Source organism: Panthera pardus, unplaced genomic scaffold (genome assembly GCF_024362965.1).
Source record: "Panthera pardus isolate Hobbes unplaced genomic scaffold, ASM2436296v1 HiC_scaffold_11, whole genome shotgun sequence".
NCBI lineage: Eukaryota > Metazoa > Chordata > Mammalia > Carnivora > Felidae > Panthera > Panthera pardus.
The window spans coordinates 59,578,719-59,604,155 of record NW_026526666.1 but is presented as its reverse complement, the minus strand read 5'-3'; the positions used below and the strand labels follow the sequence as shown (position 1 = coordinate 59,604,155).

At 42.7% G+C, this 25,437-nt stretch overlaps 1 protein-coding gene and 1 long non-coding RNA gene across 18 annotated transcripts in view; one reads left to right on the top strand and one right to left on the bottom strand.

Moving 5' to 3' along the window:
- Nucleotides 1-25,437, bottom strand: part of DAB1 (DAB adaptor protein 1) — a 1,127,727-nt gene that overhangs the window by 1,083,476 nt on the left and 18,814 nt on the right. The window lies entirely within an intron of this gene.
- Nucleotides 20,177-24,401, top strand: LOC109266791 (uncharacterized). The gene is made up of 3 exons (XR_002079858.2): nucleotides 20,177-20,335; nucleotides 23,186-23,323; nucleotides 23,712-24,401. It is a non-coding gene; the product is annotated as an uncharacterized LOC109266791 (long non-coding RNA).

The window sequence follows — 25,437 nt, the reverse complement described above, 5'->3', positions numbered from 1 at the left end:
TCAATAAATACTTGCTGACCACCTATGCACTGAGCATGATGCTTTGGGTCCTATTTTTAAAAAGTGAAATCAAGTCAAGAAGGTCCTTCCCTCAGGAGGTTTAAAATCATGCTGGAGGACTATCAGAAAGGGGGCAGCACTGTATGAGGGAAACTTCAGTAGATCCTTGGGTAAAACAGAGGGTCTTCTGTCATGTCAAAAAGTGTCCCTTTAAGACTTAGCTCAGGGTTCACCCAATCCAGGAAGCCTTCTTTGATTGTTCTTCTTATATACACCCCACCCTTTCCACACACAACATAGAAACACACACTCAGATATACCCAGACCCTTCACTCTTCTGCCCTGAAAGTCTCTGCTTCTCTCTGGCACAGTGGTTCTCCATTCTAGGGAATATGTGAATCACGGGGGTTGTCAAAATACAGATTTCTGTCCCCACAGCCAGAGTTTCTCAGTAGTTGTGAATGGGTGGGGCCTAAAAATGTGCAGGTCCAAGTTTCCAGCTGATGCTCACGCTGCAGGTGCAAAGACCACTCTATGAGACTACTGCTGTGTCACATTCTCATTAACCACACTGCACTGTGATCATCTTTTGCATGTCTCCCTCAGTCTAAAAGGATGCATTAAGGGTCTATTGTGTCTCCCAGGAGACTATGTTGAACTTGGCAGGTACAGCCATTTGTCTTCCTCACTTTTAGAAGCCCGGAGCCTAACCCAAAGCCTGACATGTGGTAGACTTGCTGAGTGTTTGCTGAGCAAATGACTAAATGAATGTTACAGCTTGAGGTCAAAGGCCATACATACATAAGACATTTGAGAAAGACTCAAGGGTTTAGCCAGCAGATATAGAGCATGGCTGTACACGTGTTATACTTAAGGATTTAAAACATCACCTGCAACAATTACCACATCATTCTGCTACAGAGCAAACGCCAAGTTCATTATGGGGCTCGGGTTCTAACTGTCACTGTTTGAGTATGTCATGTAACTATAGAACCCAGGATGGAGGGCAGACCTGAAGCCGAATCACAACAGAGAATGTTTTTTAATTGAAAATTAAGCTTTTGGACAGGATAAAATTGGGGGGGGGGGGCGGAGGGAGGTTGGTCAGGAATGAATGGAGTTAAAGGTAAGTTGAGACAAAGAAGTGTCATGAGAAGACTAGAATTGACTTATTGGTGGAGCCTCAGAGGGTGGAACCTGAACCCATACGTTGTTCAGTGAACTTCATCAATGCCCCCACGATCGAAGTGCTAGCATCCAGAAATGAATCTGACACAGTCTCTACAGTCTCATGAGACAAACAGTTAAATGCAGTACGTTGGCTTATTTGGAAGGTGGTGCCAGAAGGTGGTGCTTAATCACCTAGGTGCCACCTAGGGGATTCAGACGTGAAGCATGAGAGGGAAGGAAGCCAATGTCATGGGTGATTGTCCACAAATGATTTCTGTGGATGGACAACTACAGCTCAGTCCCACTGGGGACCTCCAGGAGGTGATGAAGACTGTTTCAGAAGTGTCCCACCTGAGGAGTGACAAAGACAAGGTATTTACCCACTACCTCCCCTTTGCAGTTGATTGAGGACTACTCCCAGGGACATTAATTGCCAGGTACTTCCAGCCTGCTGCATTTGTAGTAGGAGAAGCACCAAGATGCTTCTAGCAAAATGAAGAATGCCAATGGACATGGGTGGGGCATCCAAAGCATGTACTACACTTATACTGCAAAAAGTGCTTACGAAAGAGGAAAAGGTAGATATAAGTCATCACCTGTGATGAAATTCCAACTAATAACTAAGGGTTCCTGAGTACTAGCCATGAGATTCTAAGGTTACCATGGTAATGCAAACAACTAACATCAGCCTGTAGTATGTATGTGACCTTATTAGTCTGTTAGCAGCCCTATAAGAGGTACTATTATAAAAACATTATCTATGTAACCAATGAAAAAACTGAGGCCTAGATTACTGAAGTGACTTGCCCAAGGTCACGCAGCAAGTTGGAACTAGAACGAGGATTACACAGGAACCTGCCTAGTTTCCATCTGAGGCTCTCTGCTCTATGACCCAACAGCACACACTGAGCATCCTGACTTCTCAGCACACAGACAGACTTCATCTGAATGAGGTTCCTTCTGGACAACTCCTTCTGGCAAGCCTTATTTTTTTTTTTCCTCTCACAGGCTCTCATCTAATAATAGCACTGTTCTGTTCTGCAGAGACTGCCTGAGCTTAATTCATCTGCCTCCCTCAAATCACCACCCTCCCAGGCCTTTTTACTCCATAGCTTATGACCTGCTTTATTCCCACATCCACAATAAACCCCATCGCTCCCCTGCAAGGGCGTGTGATTTTCAGACAACATGTGTTCCTAAAACTGCAGAGTGCTGCTAGTGTTTGTCTGAGGTCTTCTCCCCCAAAGCCCCTGGAGGCCTCGAGATCCTGTTTGTGCTAGTTAACTATATAAAGTGGCCCTAAAGTAGGCTTTAATTAATTCAGCTGTTTAGTTCACTGAACTCAAAAAAAATATCAAATTAAATGGCTCCTTTTTAGCCTAGTGCTTTTGTTTTCACTGTTTTCCACTTCATCAGCTATTGGGGCCAAATGATATGATCTCCCCAATGTTGTCATTAAAATTATTCAGTGGAATGATGTAAGTACCAGAAAATCTGATGAACACTGGTTGTTAGGAGTAGCATAAAAACACCAGGAGGGTATGTAGTTGTAAGGAGCTGTCCTTCCCTCAATGTTCTGGAACCCTCTCTCTGATGCTTCCTCCTCTAATGCAGAGTCCACCCAGTATGCCATTAGACTCTCGGGAGGAACCCAGATACTCAATGTCAGGATGATATCATTTTGTGAGGTCAATTTGTGAAATTTTCTAAAACTGGCTACCTGAGTATTTTCCTGACAATTTTCCTAATACCCACCTGGGTATTATTTGGATACATCACTGTCCAGGAAGAACACCTCATCATTGTATTAAGATGGTGTTGTAACTTCCCATAAGTAATACATCTACCTGCAGCACAAACTTTCCTTAACTTCTAGACACTACATCTCCCAGAGCTTGCTGTTTTATGTGATTCATAATGTCTTCTTTAAGCTTAAACATATATTTACCATCATAGCTTTGTGCTAGATTGGTAATTATGGTAGACTTTAAACATGACCACAACTCATTCATGTATTTGTGCCCTTTGCTATGTGATTCTGCAGCTCAAGTGGTGGCATCTATTTTCCTTCCTCTAAAATCTGGGTTGGCATTGTGCCTTCAATTGACCAAAAGAATACAAAAGAAGTGACAAGGAGCCAGTTCCCAGCCCAGGTTCTAAAGGCTTTGCACATGTCTGCTCTCTCCCAAGACCTGGTCTCCACCATGTGAATAAGCTTGAACTAGCCTACCGGAGAATAAAGGCACCATGTAAAGCAGAGCTGAGTTAGACAGTTCATTCCAGCTGGGTCCCAAACATGTGAGAGAAACCAGCCAAGATTAGAAAAGCCTTAGCTCATCTGTCAACTAACCCCACAGATATATGAGGAAGGCCATCTCAGATGAGTCAAGCCTCTCAGCTGACTTGCAGATTTATGAGCTAATTAAATACTTGTTGTTATAAGCCACTAAGTTTTGGAGTGGTTTGTTATGCAGCTATAACTAACTGATGCAGTGATTTTTCTGTGATACAGATGGAGGTTAGGGTAGTATGATGGACTGAATGTTTGTGTCCCTACCATAATTCATGTGTTGAAGCCCTAACCCACAATGTGGCTATATTTGGAAATGGGGCCTCTAAGGAAGTAATTAGGGTTAAATGAGGTCATAAGGATGGGGCCTTGGTCTGACAGGATTAGTGTCCTTGTAAGAAGAGACACAGAAAATTTGCCCTTTCTTTCTGTGTGTATACACTGAACAAGGGCCGTGTGGGGACATAGTGAGAAGGTGGCCCTCTGCCATCCAGGGAGAGAACTCTCAACAGAAACCAATCAGCAGAAACCTTGATGTTGGACTTCTAGCCTCCAGAACTGTGAGAAAATAAACTTATACTGTTTAAGCTACCTATTCTATGGTATCTTATTATGGCAGTCCTAGCAGACTAATACAGATGGAAAGTATAAAGCCATCGACAGGGTAGAGAAACATGTATGCATGGCTGCAAAAAGTAAGAAAGCCCCCATGGGGCTGTTTATGGTCTAGTTGAGGGTGACTGTGGCCCCTCATCCTGGTTTCCTGGGACCATCCTGGTTTTAACACCGAAAACCCCATATTCCAGGAATCTTCCTAGGGCTGGGCAACGTGAGACAGTTGGTTGCTCTAGGTCCAATAGGAGAGGCACACATGTGAGCAGGTAGTTTTGGCATGGTGTTATAAGTGTTTTGATATTGATAGTTGTAGCTGATTACTACTAGCAGTAAAATCATATCCAGCATATATGGAATGGTTCTTACATGTTACACATGGTTTAAAGTGCTCAATATAGAGTTACTCGTTAATAGTCACATCCGTTCTATAGTCCTCTCGTTTCATGGAAGACAGTGAAATCTCAAAGTCAGTAACTTGACCAAGATTTTGAAGCTCAATCCCAGCCTCAGGCTAACTAAACCTTTCTCTTTTTTAATTTATTAAGTTTATTTATTTTTGAAAGAGCAAGCAGGGGAGGGGCAGAGAGAGAGGGAGGGAGGGAGAATCCCAAGCAGGCTCTTTACTGCCAGTACAGAGCCCAATGCGGGACTCAAACTCACATACTGTGAGATCATGACCTGAGCTGAAGTCAGATGCGTGACGGTCTTAGCCACCCAGGCACTTCCAAAACTTACTTTCTTAAACATGAAGGTGAAATTCCCCTACCACATACATACTCCCATAAATGCAAAGAACAGGACTGGCAGAGAGAATCAGGGGGAGGAACCCAAATCAGATTAGTCCATGCCAAGAAGGCTTCCTGGAGGAAGGGATACCTAAAGTCAGTATTAAGAGATAAGTGGGTGTTTGCCAGGAGATAAGTGGGGTGAGACAGTGCAGGTAGCGAGAAGAGCTTGGACAAAAGCCCAGAAGCCTTAAACTACATGGGATATGTGTGAGACTGTAGGCTGATCGGTTCTCCTGTGGTATGGAGCGTGAGCTAGAGTTTGCTGGGAAATGAGGCAGTAGACATAGGGGCAGGCTGGGGTCCCAGGAGTTAAAGCCAACCAGAATCCAATGAGAGATGGGCTTTCTTCCACCTCAAACCGTTTACAGGAGAAAAACAATTAATCCTCTTTGTTGTAGAACATGTTCCATGTGACAAACTGATTTGAGAACACCAGCACACTTGCAAATCTGGAGCAGAAACATTGTAGTATCACATGCTCAGAACCTGAGGCTAACAGAAAAAAATTAAAAAAGGAAGAAAAAGTCTACCTTATGAAAAGTCATTGGCAAATGTGCTAAGTAGCTGTTTTCCAATGCAAATACTGACGAGAATGAAATAAAGCCACCATTTAGCCAGGGCATAATGTTTTCTTAAAGACCAGGAATGTCAACACTGTGTGGACCTTTCCACAAAAAGGCTAAATATGTTTGAGTGACGTATATGCAAGATATGTGAGCAAATTAAAGAGCCAATAAAAATGTCCGGTTCAATTTTACTTGCTATATTGAATGTACTTTTTCTAGCTGGTGTAGAATTAATTCATTTATTTCTGCACTGAGAGATATTTATCAAACACCTAGTACTGCATTGGGTACTGTCCTCAGAATGAAAGCACATTTGAACCATGTCTTTAAAGACATTGCTACCTAATGAGAAACTGGATATGCAAGTAGAGAGTAATGCTACAACAGAGGTGTAGGTGATGTGCAGTGAGAAAGTTTCCTTTAGTCTGTCTGGCCAGCAGAGTGGGAAAAAAAAAGGCTTCAAATGACCTTTGACCTGAGTCTTAAGAAGATTTTTTTCATAGGAATATAACAATGTCCCCTCAGTGTAACAATGTAACTTATATCCCCCTCAAAGCAATAAACCCTATTTTTAATATAATTTATTGTCAAATTGGCTTACATACAACACCCAGTGCTCATGGCAACAGGTGCCCTCCTCAATGCCCATGTCCCATTTTCCTCTCTCCCCCGCCCCGCCCAACCACCATCAGTTTGTTCTCTGTATTTAAGAGTCTCTTTGTGGTTTGCCTCCCTGCCTCTCTGTGACTACTTTTTCCCCTTCCCTCCCCCCATGGTCTTCTTGAGAAATTTAGCAATAAACCCTTTATATACATGATCAATTCCATCCTGGCAACAGCTCTACAAGGTAAATATCATTATGCCAACTTTCTTTCAAGTTTGTGTTTCAATTTCAGTTAGTTAACAATGTAACATTAGTTTCATGTGCATAATACACTGATGCATCAATTACAACACCCTAGGCTCATCACCACTAGTGCCCTCCTTAACCCATCACCCATTTAACCCATCCCTGCCCACTTCCCCTCCAGTAATTCTCAGTTTCTTCTCTATAGTTAAGAGTCTGTTTACTGGTCTGTCTCTCTCTTTTTTTTTTTCATACATTCATGTTTTATTTCTTAAATTCCACATGAGTGAAATCATATAGGCTTTGTCTTTCTATGATTTATTTCACTTAGCATAATACTCTCTAGCTCCATGCGTGTTGTTGCAAATGGCAAGATTTCATTCTTTATTATTTTTTTAAATACTAAATTTAAAAAAATTTTAATTTTTTAAAAGTTTATTTTATGTTTGAGAGAGACAGACAGAGCATGAGCAGGGGTGTGGAGGACAGAGAGAGAGGCAGACACAGGATCCAAAGCAGGCTCCAGACTCTGAGCTGTCAGCACAGAACCCGACACAGGGCTTGAACTCACCAACCGCGAGATCATAACATGAGCTGAAGTCAGCACTTAACCAACTGAGCCATCTAGGCACCCCCCATTTTAAAAGTTTTAAATATATATTATTATTTACTTATTTTGAGAGAGATAAACAGAGCATGAATGGGGGAGGAGCAGAGGGAGAAGGAGAGAGGGAGAATCCGAAGCAGGCTCTGTGCAGGCAATGCACAGAACCTGATGTGGGGCTAGAACCCACGAAATGTGAGATCATGACCTGAGCCAAAATCAAGAGTCAGACGCTTAGCTGACTAAGCCATACAGGTGCCCCTCATTCTTTTTTATTATTATGGCAATTTTTAAAAAAATTTTTAAATGTTTATTTTTGAGAGAAAGAGAGAGAGAGAGAGCAGAAGCGGGGGAGGGAGCTCCAGGCTCTGCACTATCAGCACAGAGCCAGATGCAGGGCTTGAACCCAAGAGCAGTGAGACCATGACCTGAGCTGAAGTCAGACGCTTAACTGACTGAGCCACCCAGGCTGCCCATGCCAACTTTTTAAATGGGAAAACTGAGTTTTAGGAAGTCCAAGATCTGGCAGCTAAGCAGTAGAACCAGGATTTAGATTGGTATCTGCCTGACTCCAGAGCTGGAGTTCTTGACCATCTATTGTTATGTTTTCCCACTTAGGGAAAGGCATTCCAGGATGGGGGAAGAGAACAGGCAAAGGCATGGAGGCTGGGACTGGCACAGCATGTTCATGAAACTGTCAGCAGGAATGCACGGTAGAAGCACAGGCTATGAATAGAAAATGGTGGGAAGGCCTGGGTGGCTCAACTGGTAGGGCATCCGACTCTTGCTTTTGGCTCAGGTCATGATCTCACAGTTTTGTGAGTTCAAGCCCCGCATCAGGCTCTGTGCTGAGTATGAGGTCTGCTTGGGATTCTTTCTTTCTCTCCCTCTCCCTCTACCCCTCCCCACTCACAATGTCTCTGTCTCTTTCAAAAATAAATATATAAAAACTTTTTAAAAAAATAAAAAAAATTAATTAGAAAATGGCAAAAGAAAAGTGACATCATGGAACTTTTGGTATGTCATGAGAAATAGTCTGGACTTTATCTCACACATTGATCTTTTCTTTCTGAGCTGAGAAAATGTATTGTAATCCTTATCCAGATTACCTCCACTGCCAGGAGGAAGATGAGCAACCTCAGAATGCTCTGGTCCATGGGGCACCTGGGTGGCTCAGTGAGTTAAGCGTCCAACTTCGGCTCAGGTCACGATTTCATGGTTTGTGAGTTTGAGCCCCACGTCGGGCTCTGTGATGACAGCTCAGAGCCTGGAGCCTGCTTCGGGTTCTGTGTCTCCCTCTCTCTCTCTCTGCCCCTCCCCCGCTCACACTCTGTCTCTCTCTCTCAAAAAATAAATAAACATTAAAAAAGAATTAAAAAAAAGAGAATGCTCTGGTCCAAAAGTCTGTGTTTGTGAAGCTGTGTTGCTATAGAGAATCCATGTGTTCACTGATTTAGTGTTTGTTTTTATTCCAGCTGTTTCTTAGCACCTATCGTATACTATGTACATGGAATTGCTGGGGAGCACAACAGACATGGTTTCTGTTCACAGGAGCTCACGTGCAGATGAGACAGAAAATAAACAATGACCAAATGCTTAATCACCAATTGAGATAAGTTCCAAGAAAGGAAGGGTACGGTGAAGAGTTAAGCATTAGGAATTTGGGGCTTCAGTGCTTTCTTTGAGGAAATGTTTATTAAGGGGTGAAATTAAGGACAAGAGCATCTAGGCAGAGGGAACCGATTGTGCAATAGTCCTGTGGTAGGAGTATCATGATTTGATGGAGAAATAGAAGCCTGGAGCAGAGAAAGCAGGGTGGGGAATACTGAAGATGAGGCCAGAAAGGCGGGTGGGAACCAAGTCATGTAGGGCCTTATAAGCAATGGTAAGGACACTGCTATGTCTGGAGCCTTGTAAAAACTTAAGAGTTGTTTCTACATTTAGGATTTGTCCTAAAAAAGAAACATCTCCACTGTCTGACACAGTTATCTATATAACTTCTAGATTCTTTTTCTTTTGTCCTAGTTGCTTAAAAAATCAGAGCTAAAATTATTTTAGACATTCCATTCAAATCGATACGGTGATATATGGGTCTATTTGGTTCTTCCAGAAATTTCTTCTGAAGTGATGCTGATTTTTCACATTCAGAAATTCATTCTAATGAAATAACTTATTCTGAAGCTCATGCTGCACCTGCTCTTTGTGAGTTTTGCAATGGATTGTAGCCCAAGCATGAGTAGTTGACATTGCTAGAAATAAGTCATATGTCTACTATCCCAAGCAACCAAATGAAGAGGAAAGGGAAGGTTAATACAAGGAAGTGAGAAAAGACACAAGTTTTAATCACTACAATTGTAATAAGATAATACTTCCCATTGCCTACAACTTTAAGGTTTAAAAAATATTCTCCATGTGTTTTCTCGTGCTTCACTAGTTTTGCCTCATTGCGGCTCAGGATTCTCCCCATTTTGTGGATGAGGAAACTGAGGCAATGAAAGATGAGAGTAACTTGCCTGTGGTCTCATTGCTATTTGTGATGGAAATGGGATTCCCAGTCAGGTCTAAGACACCAAAGTCAATGTTCTTTAAACCTCACCGCCTGCAATGAACACCCAGAAAGGATTTTCAGATGCTCTGTCCTTTGGGATGCTCCACAGTGCAGACACAGCGAGTGCACGATCCTTCTGGCATTTCACAGCTGGTCTACCTTACAAAATAGCTGTCATCTCCCACCCCCAGATCCCACTGAACCCCTTCCCTCCTGCTGGGTTAAGCATCGCCTCACTGTGTGGCTCGATAAAGAAAACCCTGGGACATTAATGGCCTTGTTACCACCATTGGTGCTTAATGACCCTGCAGTTTCCTGTGGAGTATAGTCTCCCTAGGCCAGTTGTTAATGAACCACTTCTTCATTCTCTGGTTCCAATGTATGTCTTTCACAGCAGCATCATGTTTTAGAGCCAGAGAGCAGACTGAGACACCCACTAGGTGCGAAGCACTGGAGTGTGTGCTTTGTACGCATTATCTTGTTGACAGCTCACTTAATCTGAAAATTGTCCTGCGGTGTAGCCAGTATTGTCCCCATTTTACAGATGAGCAAAGTGAGTCAGAGTAAGCTGATAGGCAAAGGCCATACAGTTAGTAAATGAAAGAGCCAGGATTTGAATCCATGGGCATGAACTTCAAGACTCACATTTGTAACCACCAGTATTGGCACCCTTAGGCAATTCTGCTTTAAGCCCCGGCACTGAGGTCATTTGGTTGGTTTGCCCTGAGAAGGCTGCAAAATCCTTACTACGTTTATTGCCTCTTCTCTTAGGTACATCAAGGGTTACAGAAATGCCATCTCGCCCACTCTTGCAACTCCTTGAAATTGAGATAAATGCAGCTGGCGAGCAGAAACTTAAACCCATCCCACCTAATTTTAATTTACTGGAGTACCCATCATGCCCACCAATTAGGAAGGAAACTTCATCATGAAGATAGAAGGAGTGAGCCAGAGTACTTGCATTCGAATGATTTCTGAACTCCACTGATTCAAGTTCCATTCAGGTACACATCAGCTAGTTGTTGAAAACTCCTAGTCAAATAAGACAAACAAAGCTGGTTAGAGGTAGTAGGATTATTGCTGTTTCAGATCCAACATGGTTAAGAGACCCTCAGACCTCACCTGGTATTTTTGTTGCTTTTGAATGATGGTTCTTGGAGTCAATTACAGAAAAAGGAAAAAACACTCACACAAAATTTACGTATCGCTGAAGTTATTTTTAATATCAGTATCCTCCGGTCAGTATCTGATGTTAGGCAAGAAGAACCTGCAGTGATCTGGACGTTTTTAGAGGTGAGAATTGATAAGGCAGTGAGTTACCGCGTTGTCAGTCTCAATTTCCATATGTCTAAGAGGAGGAATTTAAAGAACCATTGAGGCCTTTCCTCACCCAGACGTTTCACAGAGAGAAACTCTAAGGCTGAGGATCAAAGGGAAAGGCCATATAAGTTTGGCTACAGCCAAGTTACTCTGTCGAACTGCTGAAGAGTCTGTATTCTGGAGTCCATTCCTGAATCAAAGCTGCAACCCCTGCTCTCCTCCAACAGTCTCTCTATCTGATGATTTCACCCCCCACACCATTACTCATGTACATCCACTGCAATCCAAATGCCCCTCTCTGTTCCTGTAGCTACCACGTTAGACCGAGCCACCATCATCCCTTACCTGGCTCATTCCAAGGGCCTGTTAACTGTAACCCTACCTGAGTCTTGCACCCACTTAACTCCATCCTTTACACTGCAGCCCAACGAATCATTCTAAAATGCAAAACATGTCACTTCCCCGTTTAAACCACTTCAACGTCTCATCACAGGCTACAGAAATACAAGAAAAAGACCTTGCCAACCTGCTTCTGCTTACATTTCCAGCCTTACTTTCCACTGCCTTCCATCTAACTTCTTGCCATGCCATGGCACTAAGTCCTCTGGGCTTTTGCTTTGGCTGTTCTCTCTGCCAGGGATGTACTGCACTCCTCTTTCAGATCCGTGGCTCTTACTCATAAACGCTCTGAGCCAGCTGACTTCATGACCCCCTATTTGGAACAAGTCCCATACCTTGTGCTTCCGTGATATTCTTTGCATACCTTTTGCTTATTACTGGCTGAATCATCTGTAAGCCATAAGGAGCATCAGTATTTAGAGGCTACATCTAAGAATAAGAGCTGGTGACAGACACTCAGAAGGATAAATGAGGGAGGATGAGCAGACCAGGAGACAGTGGTAGTAGAAAAGCCAAAAGAAAACAAGAGATTTAAGAAAGAAGGGAAAATATAAAGAACTCCTAACACTCAACAACAACAAAAAAAAAACCCAAATGATGCAATTCAAAAATGGGCAAAGGACTTGAATAGGCGTTTCTCTAAAGAAGATATATAAAGGGGGGCGCCTGGGTGGCTCAGTCGGTTAAGCGGCCGATTTCGGCTCAGGTCATGATCTCGCGGTCCGTGAGTTAGAGCCCCGTGTTGGTCTCTGTGCTGACAGCTCAGAGTCTGGAGCCTGTTTCAGATTCTGTGTCTCCCTCTCTCTGACCCTCCCCCGTTCATGCTCTGTCTCTCTCTGTCTCAAAAATAAATAAACATTAAAAAAAAAATTAAAAAAAAAAGAAGATATATAAAGGGCCAATAACCACATGAAAAGATGCTCAATCTCACTTATTGTCAGGGAAATGCAAATGAAAACTCCCATGAGATATCCCCTCATATCCATTAGGATGGGTGTTACCAGAGTAACAAAAAAATAAATAAATAAGAAATGTTGGTGAGAACGTGGAGAAACTGGAACCCTATACACTGTTTCTGGGAATGTAAATTGGTGTTGCTGCTGTAAGGAACAGCATGGCAGTTCCTAAAAAAAAAAAAAAAAAAAAAAAAAAAAGAATTACTATACGACCCAGAAATTCCACTTCTGGCATATACCCAAAGAAATGAAAACAAGGACTCAGAGATTTGTTCATAGCAAGATTATTCATAATAGCTAACACATGGAAGCAACCTAAGTGTCCACCAATGGATAAATGGATAAAAGGAAATGTAGTCTACCCAGACAGTAGAATATTAGCCCTAAAAAAGAAGGAGATTCTGACACATAGTACAACATGGATGAACCTTAAGTTCATTATGCTAAGTGAAATAAGCCTAATATTAATACTATATGATTCCTGTTATAAAGGTACCTAAGTAGTAAAAATCACAGGGAAAGAAAGTAAATAGTGATTGCCAGGGGCTGATGGAAGGGGGAATAGGGAGTTTGTGTTTCATGGGTACAGAGTTTCGGTTTTACAAGATGAAAAGAGCTCTGGAGACAGATGCTGGTGATGCTTGCATAAAAACGTGAATGTACTTATGCCACTGAACTCTGCACTTAAAAATGATTAACGTTGTAAATTGTATGCTGCATTTTACCACAATTAAAAAATGGAAAAAAAAATAAACATGGAGTTAGTCTCCTGTATAAAATTCTGTTTGAACATCCAGTGAAATGAGTTCTGTTTGGACTGAGCAACATAGAAATCCTTGGTGCTCTTAGAAACAGGTTTTTGGATGAATGACCAATGAACACGTGGATTATTTCCTTACTAATCTTAATTCTTGCTTATGAGCTTGCTAGCCTTCAGAAGTTACAGGTTTGTAGAAGCAAAATGTTGGCAAGTTTTTATAAAGGGTGAGATAATGCCTTATGTTGGAGTGAGGCTGTTTTTGACTGAGATCACCCTTTCCAGACAAGCAGATTCAAAGTGACTGCTCTCAGGGCAGGGCACTGTGGCCACAACAGGGCTTCTTTGGCTTCTAGCTGGAGCAAATGATCCTAGAAAATCTAATTACAATAGGCAGGGAGTCAGAATGGGGGTTTTCTTTCCAGCAGTAAAATTTGCAGCAAGGGCAGGTTTCAGAGAGCCTCTGTTGGGGAAGCCAATATATCAAAGACCATTGAAAGAGACAGATTCTCTGTTTCCCTCTGCTCCTTGATACAGCTGAAGAAATGGGCCTTACTGAGACCACTAACATAAAAACTGCATGCTTTACTGGAGTCTATGAGGCTGACTGCTCTCTTCTCCTCTCTTCTCCTGTCATCCTCTTCCTGGTTCTATAGGCTAAACCATCCTAGCTTTCTCTGTGCCCCTTAAATACTCTAAGCATCTCTGGGCCTCTGCCCTTGCTGTTCCATTTGCCTGAAATTCTTCTCCAAGATCCTTGCAAGTCTGCCTCCTTTCTGTCCTTCAGATCGCAACTCAAATACGCTCCTCCTCAGAGAGACCTTCTGTAGCCACCATGGTCAAGGTACCCCTCAACTCCAGTTGACCTCTGGCCCGCCCACTCACAGTATTTTCTTTACAGCATTAGTATGTTCAAGAGATAGCCTCATTGATCTGTGTGTGCGTGAGTGGTCACTGTCTATCTCTATTAAACTGTTAGCCTCCTGAAGGCAGGGGGCTGATCAGTTCCACACTGATACATCTTCTTGAACCAAATGGCACCCAACACATTAGGCACTCTGTTAAATGAATGCATGAATGAAGGTTTTCAAATGACCACAAATCTTCATGCATAAGCCAAGTTCTTCGTATCTCCACATCAGGCCTCTCGATTACTCCTTAAAGCTTCCAAAAAGCTAGCATCTTCGTCCCTCAGAAGAATATAATCCAGTGAGTGGTTCTCAAATGTGGGCTGCATTAGAACTACCGGGGTACTAGTTTAAAATACTAGGTTTCAGGGCCTTCCCCCCAGAGACTGTATTTCAAAATCTTGGAATGTGGCTCTATACTCTGCAGGAGAGCCTGATGAAACTAGCAAACCACTCTTGGAAAACACAGTTCTATAGTTTAGCCTCTACACCCCTCATACCTCATAGATCCCACTATGACAACTCCAAACTTGGTGTATGCTGGGATGGAAGGATGGATGGATGGATAGATGGATGGACTATAATTCTTATAGGCCAACCAACACAAAAGGAAGGAAACAGAGGATTATGCTCATTGTGGACTTTCTAGGCAGAGACCACAGGAGGAACAAGTGCTGAAGAGATATTTGGGATATCTGATGGAGAGAAAATCAGAAGCCTTCATGGTTTCTATAACACAACATAAAGGGACTAAATTCATATGGATTCTCCCGGGGTTTCCAGAATTGGGATTCAATTTCGATCACCCGAACTAAAGTGTGATCTGAGTAGTTCTATTATGGCAAGTTTTTCAACAGCACATAACAATTAGAATAAGCATCTTATATTTTTCAGGTACTTTATATAAATTCCTTTAATTCTTAGAACAACCCTAAATGTTCCTGTCTGCATATTACAAATGAAAAAAAAAATGGGGGTTGAAACAACTGGTTCAAATCAAGGTGATGGGCAGGGATTTGAACTCAAGGCCGTGTGGCTCCAAAGCCCATGCTCCTCCCACCCTGCAGCCCAGAGGAGGCATGTTTTCCTTCCTGAAGGTCAAAGTTTTGGGTGTTTGGTATGTTTATGTGCATGTGTATGTGCAGAAGAGAGAGGCCAGTGACTTTCTGTACACGAGTGTGTTGTGTTTTCGTCTCTACAGGTGCCTGTATCTGTTGGTTCTTCTCTCCCTGGGCTCGCATAATCCTGGTCATTCCATTTTTACTTATATCTGGGATATTCTCTGTTTCAGTTAAAATTAAACACACACACACACACACACACACACACACACTATTCTTAAGAACACAGTAACATGACCACTAGAATCAAGAGAGGTAGGCTCTGAACCCCTGGCTCAGATTCCCAAAGGCTCCTTCTCTGGGTTTCTATATAGACTCATTCCCTTCCCTCCTCACATAGGTTTCACCCACTAGAATCTATTGAAGCACTGTCTCTGATTCTAGCTCCCTTCTCAGAGCACATTGATAAAGGAAGAAAGGATTATAATCCTTCTTACATGTAGGAAAGCAGGAAATTATGTGGTAATGGAAGAAGACTCATCCATCTCGCCCCTCCCCCGACCCCAGCTAGACATATTTCGCGCGCGCGCGCACACACACACACACACACACACACACACACACCTGTCTATGTGTCTCCTGGGGTTAATATTCTCCAAAGGCTTCTCCTGATCTAAATGAGTGGATACAGCCAAGTCTGCCCTCCCTCCATTCCTGCATTCTTCTGGGGTCCCTCTGTCTGTGTTAATGACATGCTGGCCACCTTCTAGCTCCTCAAAAACATCGAGCACTTTCCTGCCTTGTGGCCTTCTGCACAAAGTTGTCCCCTGTCCTTAGGCAATTCCTACTTGTCCTTCAGGGCTCAGCTCAGAGGTGGTCCACTGATCTCCTGGCACCCACACAAGGCCAGATGCACCTTTTGCAAACTCTCATTGCACCTGGAATTAGTTGGCTATGCAACCTGGTTTTTCATGACCATCTTCCCCAGCTTAGGAAAGCGTCCTGAGGGCCATGCCTGTCTTACACATTTGCGCGTGTCCAGTACTTGTAAAAGGCTTGTCATTTAGTAGATATAAATGCAATTAAGTATTTGTTGAATGAAGGGATAAATGAGCCTTAGTTTCCTCATCTGTAGAGATAACAAAAACCCTATGAGGATTAAATGAGATAACAGATGTGACACTGCCTGACCCATAATAAGATTTTGTTTTTGTTTTTTGGTTGTTCTCTAGATAGAGAAGCTCAAAAATGAAATCAGCTGCCTCCCAGGATTGTAAGTTTTCTTTCATTAGGGGCCTTTGAACCTAATATGGATGAAAATTTTGCAGGGATATTGTAGAAGGAATGGTCAGTGAGTCTAGATGAGTGGTGCACAATCTTGGCTTCACATTACAATCAACTGGAGAATTAAGACAAAAAAAATGACTGATGACCCCAGAGATCCTGATTTAATTGGTCTGGGATGGGATCCAAGCAGGAATATTTTTTAACCCAGACAATTCTAATGTGAACCATTTTGCTAACCACTGGTTTAAAATAGATGATCTTTAAATTTTCTTCTAACCATGAGAGGCTGTCACTCCAGGAAAGCAAAAAGACCACTGTTTCTTCTGAGAGAGGGAAAGAAGGAGGATGAGGAAGGAAGAGGAGGGGGAGGAGGACAAGAGAAAGGGAGGGGAAGAAGGAGGGGGAAGGAGAGAAAAGAGGAGAGGGGAAGAAGAAGAAGGAAAAGAACGCTTCAGCATAGTACATTTTTGTTTTTAATTTAAAAATTAAAAACCTATAGGTGTATGATTCTAGAGTCAACCACATGGCAATTTAAAGAGCACTGGCTTTGGAGTCTCAGATCCTCTCTAGTGAAGAATTTGGGGCCTTTCTAGCCTTGCAATTTAGAGTAAATCACTTGCCTCACTGAACTTGTTTTCCCAGTTTAAAATGGAGATAAGGATAACCTTGTTAGAGATTCTGGAAGAATTCAATAAAGTAAGAAATACAAAAGGGTCCCGAAAGTGTTAGCACAAGGTAAGTTCTCGGTAAGGAATTGATATGTGTGTGTGTATATATATATATATCTTTTATTATCGATGTGAATACATTATGTAAGCCTACATGCAGTTATAAGGCATTATTGTTGTGATTACTGGCCAGCCCAGGTGGAAAGCTATGGAATTGATTTTTTCTTTCTTTCTTTCTGTTTTTTTTAGCCCAGAAACATTCTTAGAGGGTTATGGTTTTCTCTCGTGTACTGGTGTTGGTTAAGTCTTCTTAATAATACACACACACACACACACTCACACACATACACATGTATACACATACACACACACATACATATATTTTTCCTTTTTTCTGAGTCCCCACTGAATGACAGCATGCCTGAGAAAATATGAATCAGAATTTATGGTGTTGTGCTACTCTTCCCCAGGGTGTGGGGTCACATATATACTGCTAGAAAGGATCCACCCACTCGATGCTCTCAGGGTCCTTACAGAACTGAACACCTGACCCTAAACAATGGAGGGAAAGATTCAAGGGTCGGCATTGCAAGGAATGAAATTTTAAACACATTCTCAGTATCGGCTTGTAAAACGATGCCAGTTCCTGAGCATGTCCTGTCTGAAAGAATGGTCACTGATGCATACAAGCAAGCCAGGTCACATTTCCCCACAATGACACAGCCTCCAGCACAGGAAACAAGCCCAATGCAGCGGAGTCTCCACACCAGCTGAGCCTGGCTGCACCCCTCACTATCTGTGACTACAGGCAGGCCCCCTGGCCTTTCTGGAACCCCTCACTTACTCTGTGAAATGCAGCAGTCATACTTGTTCTGGTGACCGCCCCCCCCCCCCAAGCTGCCTGAGGGTCATGAGCACAGACTCCAGGCAAATGCTTTTTTGGCATTGCAAGCCAAGGATGGCTAGGATTGCCAATGATGACTGAACACATTGGGGTCTTAAGGAACCTTCAGTTCCTTTTTTTTAAGTTTATTTATTTTGAGAGAGAGAGTGCATGCAAGAGCAGGATAGGGGCAGAGAGAGAGAGAGGGAGAGAGAGAATCCCAAGCACAAGGTAAGTCCTCATTAAGGAATTGCTATATATACATATATATAGCATATATATATACACATATATATAGCATATATATAGCATATATATACATATATATATAGCATATATATACACATATATATAGCATATATATACACATATATATAGCATATATATACACATATATAGCATATATACACACATATATACACATATATATAGCATATATATATAGCATATATATACACATATATATAGCATATATATACACATATATATAGCATATATATACACATATATAGCATATATACACACATATATACACATATATATAGCATATATATATAGCATATATATACACATAAATATATGCTATATATATAGCATTTATATATATACATATATAGCATATATATATACACAAGTATATGTGTGTATACACACACACACACACACACATATATAGCGCATATATATATATATATACATATATATATATATATAGGCTCTATCTCAGGAACCAAGAGATCATCACCTGAGCCAAAATCAACAGTTGGTTACTTAACCGACTGAGCCCACTCAGGCACCCCAAGGAATCTTCAGTTTTAACAAGACTCTCAAAATCCTGGTTTCCTCATGAAGATATCCCTGTTTTGTTAGTCCTACACATTCCATAGCCCTATAATTCAAACATCTAATCTTCCTAGGTTTTAAAACTGTCCAGGGGGCTGGATACACCAGATAGGGTGGTAATGAAGAAGCCAAATATAGAGAACAAGTGTTTAATCCGCTGGAACAACAGTTTAGGCATAGAAACAGGCTAATGTGTTATAATGGTGATGACAAGGGGCACCTGGGTGGCTTAGTCAGTTAAGCGTCCGACTTCGGCTCAGGGCATGATCTCACAGTCCATGAGTTCGAGCCCTGCGTCAGGCTCTGTGCTGACAGCTCAGAGCCTAGAGCCTGCTTCCAATTCTGTGTCTCCCTCTCTCTCTGCCCCTTCCCTGCTGGTGCTCTGTCTCTCTCTGTCTCAAAAATAAATAAAAACATTTAAAAATTTTTAAAAAATGGTGATGACAAGAGGGAGAGAGATGTGGATTTAACACAAAGTGGGCTTTATAATGCTCTTTACAAGTATAGAGCTCAATTTTAGGGAAGAAGGGGCTATCAGCTTTTGACAAATGCGAACCACTGATGCCTACTGCAGATTCTGATACGCCTCGGGCATTCGGGTGGGATGGTGGGGAGAAGAACTGTGTGTATGTACTTATGCATTTTGGAAAAATGTCCTGGGTAATTGTTACATTGTCTCTCTCCTCCAATCCCTCCATGGTTGAGAACTCCTGCTTAACATCATATGCTCCATATTATTTACATAGCCAAACTAGGGAAGTAGCCCAAGTATCCATCAACTGATGAATGGATAAAGAAGTGACATATATGAAAGAGTATTATATATAGTATATATAATAACACATACATAATACTAATATAATACTATTATTATATTATAATAGTATAATATAAAAGAAAAATTTTTTAAAAAGAATGAAATCTTGCCCTTTGCAATGACATGGATGGAGCGAGAGAGTATAATGCTAAGCAAAATAAGTCAGAGAAAGACAAATACCATATGATTTTACTCACGTGGAATGTGAGAAACAAAACAAATGACCAAGAAAAGCAAAAGAGAGAGGCAAACCAGAAACAGACCCTTAACTATAGAGAACAACCTGGTGGTTGCCAGAGGGGAGGGAGGATGGGCGAAGTAGGGGATGGGGATTAAAGAGTACACTTATCATGATGAAAAAACTGAAACAAAATTATTTAAAAAATAAAATTATGCACTCCATATAGACACCCGGTGAACTAAGCCTGGCTTATTTAACCTCCAGTTCAACTCCTGAGCATCAAACATCCTCCAGTCTGCAGAGCTGACTTTCCCACATGGTCTCCACCTATTAGTTATAATAACAATGGTAACAAGATGAATACCTTCTAGACACACAATACCTCACCATTGGTGAAACCCCTTCCCATGTAACTATTTTATTTGATCCTCACCACCTTATCCCCATCTGACAGAAAGGAGCTTGTGACTCAGAGGGGCGAAGCAACTTGCCTGAGGTCACACAGCCAAGAAGGGACTTGAGTTAAATCCAAGTCTCCCAGATCTATAGCTACAGTTCTCTCCACTTCTGCCCCACAAATAAAAAAGGAACTATTAGTGCTGCTGCTCAACCCTTCATCTGTTTTAAACACTACTAGTTATTATGTGGTAGATACTGAGCTAATCATTTTACATATAGTATATAGCTTATTTCCCAAACAACCCTTCAAGGTAAGTATTACTGCCCCATTTTACAGCTAAAAACACTGAAGCTCAGAGTTGAAGAGACTTACCCAAAACTGCCATCGGTTTAGACATCCCCTCCTCCCTGATTCCTGCTCTTGACAGGTATGTCTGCACCAAGGATCTGCTTTGTGACCCCACAGCACTATCACACTGTGTTGACAGCAGTTGTTCAGACACGTGTCCTGTCCACGACTGTGGTCTCTCCAAATGCAGAGCTATGTCTGATCCCAAGGTCGCTTGCAACAATCCCAGGGCTCACACACACTATGTGTGTGTATAAGTATCATAGAGCTCAAAGAATACGCCCAGAACTGGATTTTGAACACAAATCTTTCTGATCCCTGAATATCTTATTTGGTTCTATCAAAAACGGCCCCCAAACAGGCCAGGCATAAACCCAGATTCTGTCCTGAGAAAACTGTCCTTCTTTCCGAAGTGAGTCTAGCCATTTCTCTAACCAGACGTAAAGGTGTAGCTGGCCTTCTAACAAGAGAATGCCAATCCTGTCCCCAAAGATCACAGCACCTGGGTGAGACCAGAGCTGGCTAGGAATAATTAGCAAATTCTTCCTCCAGTCTCTGCATTAGGAAAAAGAAGTTCCAATTACAAATGTGCTGAGAAAATCGCTACTCAAATGCACAGAGTGATTTTCAAGGCATTGACACCTCCCTGGTATGCTTGCTTATTAGATACAGGGGTTGAGGAGGATGAAGGAGTATTTAAAAGCTAGTTTTCAGACCAATGAATCTGAAGAAATTCTCTTTATTGGTCTGCAAGAGGAGGTGGGGATGGGGGGAGCAGAACCAGATCTGATAAAGGAGATTAAATGGCCTTATACATCTGACAGCAAAGAACAGTCCCCATGGGAATCCCAAATCCTGCTGGTGCTAATAAAGTGCACGATATTACTCCGGTAATACAGTGTACAATATAAGGCGTCCAGATGCCGGGGCCAGAGCCACGACCTACATCTTCCGCAAACCAATTTTCTGCTGGGTTGGATGTGTAAAAAAGAATCCAAATACAGATTTTTTTTTTTTTTTTTTTTTCATCGCAAGAAGAATTGCTTCTCTGGCTTTTTTCCCTTGGCCTGTCTGCTCCTCCCACCCCTGCGTTCTCAAAGTGGGAATTACTTCTAATCCACTCACAGGAGAAATCACTGCCTCACCCAAGTGTGGGCTATTACGGAACAAGTGGGCTGCTTGTGGGCTTCCCAGTAGCCATGGGGTCCAGGGGAACACACGTAGGATTTGCAATCACACACGCTAGGTTCAAATCCTCATTCTTCCATTTATAAGCTATGTCTCCTTGAGCAGATTTCCCCTTGTTTCTCTAAGCACGATTCCTCACGCCCCTTACAGAAGTGCCCTGTGTGTTAAAGATACCGCATATGAAGTGCCTAGCACAACACAGGAGGTGTTTCACTGGCAATAACAACCAGCAGCAGTGGTACCAGCAGCTGCTGTTACCTAAAGCTTAAAGGCAACCTCTTAGAGGAAGAGCTCTCTTTTGGCAAGGAGTTTAGGGATTGAAAGCATTGAAGCTTATTAATAAGATGAACAGCAACAGTGCTTTATCTATTACCAGCTCCCGAGCATCCGCTGAATGTGACGTTATAAGCATTGTCATAAGCATCGAGAAAATGCTTATAAGGGAGCCCAGTCGCTCCCTTCCAAAACCTTGTAGACCAGTGGGGAAGCTGAGCAATGTCACGGCACACGGTGCATGATACCATGTCCCCAGCAATTTAACATCAGTCACCTCATTTGACCCTCCCAGGAACTGCACAAAGTAGGCAAGACATGCGTTGTTAATCCCCACTTAGTAGGCAACAAAACAAAACAAAAAAAAACAAGATAGAAGAAGCAGCCCAGAGACATGGAGTGGATTGGCTAAATTCGTACGTGAGGCAGAGTCAGAGTTGGGCAGGTCTTCTAAATGCTCATTTCCAGTCCTCGGGCCTGAACCACTCTGGGATGGCTCTGGCTTGGCCTGTGATCAGAACACCAGCTCTGGCCCTCTCAGAATTCATGACATTTCCACTGCCCACGATTATTCTGTTCAAAAATGTTGGAGACTTCTCAGACCCAGCCCAGGGTGGCATATGAGACATGCTATCCTAGTGTTACTTGGCTGATTATAATAAGGATGATAACAACAGATATATAATATCCTTCCTTTGTAGCACAATTTTTAGTTCAAACAGTGCTCTCCTATGTGCCGACACTAGTGAATGAGTGTGTGTGTGTGTGTGTGTGTGTGTGTGTGTGTTTTACTGTTAAAAGTAGATGTTATTATCCCATGTCACAGGGGATGAAAAGGAGGTTCTGAGAAGTTTACTTTCTCTAAGTCACCAATGAAGTAAAGCACAGAGGCCAGGCTCAAGGTAGCTGTCTAGAAGTCCAAGCCTTGGGCTCTTCTTACTGACATGCAGTCATCTGACTCATCACAGGTATGATGTGAATCCTCAGAATCTACACAGTGGGTGATAGTTCCCTCATCAGAGCACTCTGGAATGCAGTGAACAGTTAAGAGAATAAATGAAAATGCCCTCCATCTCCTCCTCAAAAATAGTTGACATGCATTGAATGCCTGCTCCGTCAAAGGCACTTTGCCAAATGCTTTCCACGGACTATTTTGTATCATCCTTAACAGGTGGGCTCCATGATCAGCTTTACTTTACAAACAGACTTAGAGAGGTGAACTAACTTGCTCTGGGAACAGGGTGGTGTAGTTTGGATTTGAACTCAGGCAGCGTGGCCCCCACAGACACTAACGATAGTATCCTTTGTTTAATCGTCGGCACAATCTCCGACCAGTGTCTTAATGGAGAAACCCATTGTTCACTGATCGCCACTAACTGCCAGGCACAGCCCTCAAAAGCTAGTTATATTTACTCATTAAATCCTCATAAGCATTCTATAAGGTAGACATTACTGCCCCATTTTACAGAGGAGGATAACCGTGGCCAAGAGATGTTGACGGTTTGCCTAAGATTGCAGAACCTGCTAAAAGCAGAAGCATTTTCAAGCACAGAAACACCCGGGGAAATGTTCAGTCTTCCTTCAACAACTCTGAAATCTCCTAAAAGTAAGTAATCTGAAATACACAAAGGAGAAAGGTGCGAAGAAGGAAACTGGAGGCAACAGAGCCAAAGGCCTGTAGCATTCTAACTGCACAGCTCTCCAAAATCAGTAGAGTTTGCAAAAGACTGGATTTGTCTGGAAAGGCTCTGTGGAGGAAGCAGAACTCCAAGTGGGCCTTGAGGCCTGGAGGAGATTTGGATGGGCAAGGTATCCCAGAAAAGCATATTAAAAATTGAAGTTAGGGGTCCAGAAATAGATCCAAGTAGCAAAGGGGAGCCACAGCAATTTGCAAATGGTGGAGGAGGCCTATTTTGTAGGGTTAAAGTTTGTGTCCAACACAGTGTTTAAGCCCCACGCCCACAGCAAACTGAAATCTCTTTGTTCTCCTTTAGCATGCAGCCCACCAGGAGTGGCAATGGAAAAAAAGCACAGGAAGAAAATAAACCAAGAAGGAAAAGATAACACACACATCTCATGTGGGCCTTCAGGAAGGATGGGAGAAGCAGGGCAGGGAGAGGGAGAAGCACCAGCCAGCCTCAGTTCTTCCTTTGCTCATCCCTCCCCCTTCTTTTCCCTTCCCTCCCCCGTTTCCTGCATGCAGCAGCAAATGTATGAATGCTTGGATGGCTTGGCAAAACACTCTCCAAGATTTATTTCTGTTGGACAATCTTGCATTCTTTTTTTTTCCCCCTGCTGACAACTCTGTCAACAGCAGGCTGTTGTGAGGCTGTGAATTTGGAAATCACGTACTTGATACAGACATTGTTGCAATGATACAAACCAGACTAAGAAAGTGGACTCCTGAGATCAGGGAGACCTGCAGACCTACTTGGTTCATTACCTGGGAGTCACCGGGACCTCAGGGCTTGGCGAAGAGACCATTTGGGGAGGGGGAGGGGGCGGGGGCAGAGGTCCTGGGCGTGTGGTCAGTTCAAGGCAAGGAGATGGTTCCAGTAGTTCAAAAGCTAGATCTGTTTGTACGAGCTCCAACAGTAGCTTTGAATTGCTTTGAAACTCCAGTGTTGATAAGCCACTAGGTAGCGGGGGGTACTGGGTAATAAATGTGAAAAATGTTTTGTCGAGTGCAGATTTCTATATCAGTGTAAAGGATTGTATTTATTACCTTTTTGTGAAAGGAAGGAAACGTATTTTATGTCTGTTTTTGGAAATTAGGCATATATAAGGACAAATAGACTTAGAAGCATAGAATTTCAGAGCTGGAAAGAAATTCATTCATTCCATCAGCAGGCATTTAGAGCCTGCATCTGGGAATCGGGCCCTGTGTGGGCTCTGGGGAGGTGGAGAAGAACCAGCCCCAGGCCCCTGAGGACTCCACAGGCAGTGATCAGGGCAGGGACAGGGGAGGCACTGGAGGTGACAGGAATGCAGGATGGGCCTGGGGGGCAGCTCCACCAGCCAGGGCATCAAGAAAAGCTTTCCTCTGGAAAGGAAATTAGGTCTGAATTCCAAAGGAGGATGTGACCAGGCAGAGATGAGAGATCAGGGTAGAAAGGGAGCTATGGGGGCATATTAAGCACAGGATGAACAACGGCATGGACTCTGACCTCTTTATTTCACAGATGTGAAAACCGAGGCTCAGAGAGGTAAGTTAACTTATTCAAATCACCCAGGCAGTAAGCGGTACAACTAGCATTCACTCTAAGGCTTGCTTTTAACAACTTCATTACACTGTTTACATATGAAACATGGAGTATAATACCTTCATTTAAAGGGTCAGTAACTTACCCACAACCACAGTTAGTGGCAGACTTGAGATTAGAGCCCAGGTCTTCCCCTTCCAGGTCCAGTGCCCATTTCGTGGTGCTGTTCAGACTCTACACACCTCCCAGTCCTGCCGGGTCCAGAATTCCCCACCACATCCTTGCTCCTGGAGCCTTCCCATGGCTCCCTCACTGTGGAACTCAGTCATCAAGACTGATGCTTTCATTTCTTTTTCATTAAGTTGACAAAAAGAATGAGGTCACTCTCCCTTCTGGTGCCATTTCCCACCCTTGGAAACTCCCAAGGTCAGAAGGTCATCAGGCATTCTCACTTCCAAGCCATCCACTTAAAGGCCAGCTGGACTGGGAATAAAACACCTCGTGTCAGACATTTAAT